This window comes from Hippocampus comes, unplaced genomic scaffold (assembly GCF_001891065.2).
Source record: "Hippocampus comes isolate QL1 unplaced genomic scaffold, H_comes_QL1_v1.1 scaffold229, whole genome shotgun sequence".
Classification (NCBI taxonomy): domain Eukaryota; kingdom Metazoa; phylum Chordata; class Actinopteri; order Syngnathiformes; family Syngnathidae; genus Hippocampus; species Hippocampus comes.
This window is the reverse complement of record NW_017806060.1, coordinates 383,170-386,906: the sequence shown is the minus strand read 5'-3', so window position 1 is coordinate 386,906 and position 3,737 is coordinate 383,170.

The following is a 3,737-nucleotide window of genomic DNA, read 5'->3' as shown; positions in this document are numbered from 1 at the left end:
TAAATCGACGCGGCACACTTCCCATCCCTGTTTTACGTAAAGCTGGAAGGTTGGCAGGCAATACGGTGGCTTGGGGGTCAGTCCCAGTTTTTCCTTCATGCCTACTGTGACCAGGGGTGGAGCTATATGGTGGCCAGGGGTGGCCATGGCCACACTCCTATCTAAGATTTTGATAACTGTGACTTGAGGCAGGATGGGGTTGAGCCTTCAGTCAGCAAAATGGCGTCGGCCGTCAATGGCAATTGATCACTCTGACTTGCTGGCAAATCAGCGCATGAAACTACGTGCCTGGTTGTGACAGGACATCTCAAAGATGCAAAATGTGATAAAGGGTCTGGTTGGAAAAAAATCCAACAACAAATTGTACTGTGATTTAACCCGACAGGACATCGAAATCCAAATTCTGATCGTGTACAAAATCACATTTGTGCGAGATTAGCTTATGTTAGCCTAATGACGGGAAGCTAGGTTCTCTTCAGTGACTTCATAATTCCATGGTGTCCAATGATATTATGTTATGTTACTCATGCTAAGATAAGCTAAGCTAAGCTAATGTCCAGTGACACATTTCTTCTTTTCGCGCAAAGACCATTACAGTCACTTAGGAGCAAAGCGTTTGAAGCGTTCACTTGGCCTAACGTGACAAAATGTGCCGTGTCATGCCGGGACATTTTCCGAGTGAGCATTCGCACATGTCTGCTCGGATGCTAACAATGCCGGCGGCCAGCTGAGGAAGTGGGAGGAGAAAGGAAGGAAGCGGTAGGCGAGAGACAAATGGGAAGGGTGCTTCGCGGTGGTCTCTCCCGGCCATGTAAACCCGGTTGGGGGGCAAAGTGAGTGGGCTCTGTGGTTTCCAGGTCAGCGGCCTTGAGCGCCTCGTTTGGCAAAAGGTTCCACGAGACGGCCAGTATGCATGTCCACTGTAGACTGTACCACTGCGCCGACACCCCCCGGGCGCCTTCTCCTACACCTCGGTGGATGTTGGACCACCTCGAGCTGTCAAAGCCCAAAGCCCCCCACTATCACCACAACACTGCCAAGACTACAGAATGTGAGGTAAGGAAAAAAACTACTGGGAAAAATAAAAACACTCGATAATATTCTATCGGCATTAAATATGATGTAAAAATAATGGTGTAAACGTGTTACATTTGAGCCATATAGATATTAAAAATAACAGTATGTTTTGTACATTCGCGGTATTGTATATTTTGTACATTAGCAGTACATACATTAAATATGATGTAGCCCTGCGACATTAGATGTATCAAATGATGTATATGGGCGAAGATATAGATATTAAAATTGACTAAAATATGTAACAGAGACAACGTACGTAAAAGGCTCATTAGAGGCTAAGCTATGCTACAATAAATAACTGTACCAACCCATGTTCACAAGTCAGCATCAGCACTGTACCTGATCACATAAATTACATGCTAAGCTCAGCTCAAGAGTTTATGTTTGTGAGCAGTGGCAGAATATTTGTCCGAGTAGTTTACTGTCACGTTATCCAGGCAATGCGAAACCGAAATAAAAAGTTCAACAAAGGCAAATGATCTAGTGTGTATTTTAGCAAGTTACCCGTGAGAGTTTATAAAGCTAAGCTAAACGAAAGAGCTGAGCCAAGACAAGAGCATTAAGTTGTTACCTTTCCTGGGTACAATTTTGTTACATTTTGTGAAGCTATGCTCAACTAAGGTAAGATCAATTAAAGAGCAATTTCATTAGTGAGCATTAACACGTACCTGCCCAAGTATGTTACGCCAAGATACGCTAAATTATGCGAAGCAAAACAGCTGAACAAGGACAAGTTCATTAGCGAGCATTAACACATTGCCCGTCGAAGTATGTGATGTTACGTTATACTACGCTAAGATAAACAGCTGAATGTATCGCTCAGCTTTTTCTCGTTTTAATCACTGCTGGCAGGGTGAAAGAAGCACATCGGTCCACATGGCTTGCATTTTGGAGGGGGCAATTTTAAAAGGCTAGCGTGTGCGATAAACGCGACAACAACCAGAGTCCGTGAACAAAATGGGCCAAACGGGGGAGAAAGGCCGAGTGTCATAAATAAAACAATAACAAGCCTCGCTAACGAGATAGCTCCCTCTACACGAATCCAGGCTAATCATCCCGGCGAGCTGGCGGATGATGAAGTGCCGCCGCCGTCAGCCAACACCTGCACAATTAAATCGTCTACCGTTCTTTCCGTGCCTAGCGTAACGTAGCATTAATTTCACTCCTAAAAGGCCCGATGAGCGCGCTAATAATTACAGCGACTTGACTCCATGTCCGTTGGAAACAGAGCGGCTAATTAGGCAGAGGTAATTAATTAGAGATAAACGCAGCTAATCGGGACCTGTTAGCGAGCGACTTGTGTAGGCGGCTAGCACTGGGACTCTTTCTAAGACAAGATGCTGGGCCAACAGTGCTTTTAGCCACAAGATAATTTGTCGGAAATGAGCAACTTTACATTTCTCTCGCTCTGAGATGTGTGCAAGCGAGCTATTGCTAAATTGGCATGCTAGCGCTAACTAAAGAAAATGGATACAAATAAATTCATTCATGACAATTAGCATACTTGGATGCTAATATATGCTAAGATAAACTAAGCTCCGTTTTTTGTGGACCTGAACAAAGTTCATTTTTTTGTAAATCCAAACAATTCAGGCAGACGGTTTAAAAAAAAAAAACAAACTAAACAAAAACGAAAAACCGTAACATAAACAAGTGACTGAACATTTCTTGGAGTCTTGTTGTCATGACAGCAACAACAACAAAAATTACAACAAAGACATGCGTATCGTGTTTCCCATTTTGAACAAGAAATGGGATTAGGAAAAAAAAAAGGGATGTGAAGTTTGTCTGCAAATTAGAATATGAAAGGTGCGCCACGTTGGCGCACACGTACCACTTCCCAGAGCGCCCGTGTACCCTTCACGTCCAATCTTCACACCCATCGGCACGGCAGCGAGCGGGCAGGAATTTAATGGTTATCATAATCAATGTTGACTCTGCGGATCACAACGGGGGGAGGAAGAGGAAGGAAGAAGGAGGGGGAATGCCTTTGTTTGGATGCTCTGTGATTTGGATTTTTTTTTGGGGGGGGGGGGGACTGACGAGTGTAGGATTTCCCAATTTCAAAAATACACCTTTATTCTCATAATATTACGCCAACACTTGCTTTCCAAACCTGGGTTCTCAAAACTTTTGGGTTCCAGGGACCATAATTCTTAAACCAAATGGACATATTTAACATATGTACTGCTAAATGGAATAGGAATTTTAAAATGGATAATTTTTCAGGGAGGGGTGGGGGGGATTAACGTTTCAATGAACTCGTATTTTCTACCCAAAAAAATGAGAGAAATTTTTTTCAAAGAGATTAAAGTTAGAGCTCAACATGGGAAGTTAATTTACAAAAATACAAATAAAAACTATTCTCCTGATATTACAGTTTTGATTCTGGGGGAAAGATATGCCTTGATAAAAAAATTTAAAAAAGCAACTTTTGAAGAACATCACAATAAATGCAGAATTTTCTGGGAAAAAAATGCAATGTTTGAGAATAAAGGTGTATTTTTTTTTCCAAGACAAAGTCAAAACGTTATATTCAAGTAAAAGTTTGACAAGATAAAGTCGTCATATTTCTGTTAATTGAATTACAAAAATGCAGCATTATTCTCACAATGTTCTACTTCTTATTTCTCGAAAATGTCTTGATTTTATTGAAA